Source organism: Pteropus vampyrus, unplaced genomic scaffold, assembly GCF_000151845.1.
Source record: "Pteropus vampyrus isolate Shadow unplaced genomic scaffold, Pvam_2.0 Scaffold147, whole genome shotgun sequence".
Taxonomy (NCBI): Eukaryota; Metazoa; Chordata; class Mammalia; order Chiroptera; family Pteropodidae; genus Pteropus; species Pteropus vampyrus.
Genome location: NW_011888928.1, coordinates 143290 through 144447, shown reverse-complemented (window position 1 = coordinate 144447; position 1158 = coordinate 143290).

The following is a 1158-nucleotide window of genomic DNA, read 5'->3' as shown; positions in this document are numbered from 1 at the left end:
TTTACTTATCTTGAAACTGTTTAAGAATATTTTATCAAATGATCTATTTCCAGCAATGTTATTTTGGGGATCCATTTGATACCAGGCGACATGCGTCTCTTTAGTATTTCACTAACTTTGAAAATTACAGTACCCAGATTACAGTTTCTAATGAAAAAAAGGGAGAAAGTCTGCCGGGGGAGCCTGATTAATATGTTCATTTCTATATCCATCTCATTCTTGCCTTAGATGATGGCTGAAAATATTGCATGAGTTTTTTTTTTTTTAATATATTCTGGAAAAAGAAAAGGAAAATGGGGGTGCAGTGGCTCCCAGGTGAGCGGACACTTTGTTTCTGTCTTCTTCCTGATCGTCCACATAGAAGCAGGTCACTGGATACTGGCCAGGCTCATGGAGATGGCTTGCGAACTTGGCTGATTTGCTTTAGATGTAAGCCTTATTACAGTCCAGGAAGTCCTATTGTCCCTCCTGCAGATGGCAAGAGCAAGCCTCCACCCAATGAGCCCATCTTGAAATTCTTCTGTGAAGGCTGATGTCTACTCTTATGTTGTGATGGGCTCCTTCAGAGCCTGTTCCCAGTGACAGCAGATAAAGAAGGGCTCCTTAGGCAAGGACTTCTTTCCTCAAAACTCCACAGTTGACCCAACTTAGAAATCCCTAATGATTCCCTTTGGGCTGAAGCAGTGCTTCTCCCAGAGATCTCCATGACAACCACTTCTGAAGCACCATCCAAGAAGCCCTGGCTCATAAACATGACCTCTGTGTTGGATTGGCAGGACTCACCTGGGTTCATGTGTTTCTTGCTGGTTGTGGTTAAATTAGGTTTTTAAGTGATTACCTATGAATACGTCAATGAGGTTAAAATTATAATCAAGTGCACTAGGGAATTAAAATATGAAAGGAATATTTTGTATTAGTAAACCTACAGCTAATACCTTCTATCTTCGACCAATGTTTCCTAGTGTGTGGGGACCACCACCACCATCACCATTACCACCACCACCACCATCACCATCACCACCACCACCACCACCACCACCATCACCATCACCATCACCATCACCATCACCACCACCACCACCACCACCACCACCACCATCACCACCACCACCACCATCACCATCACCACCACCACCACCACCATCACCATCACCACCA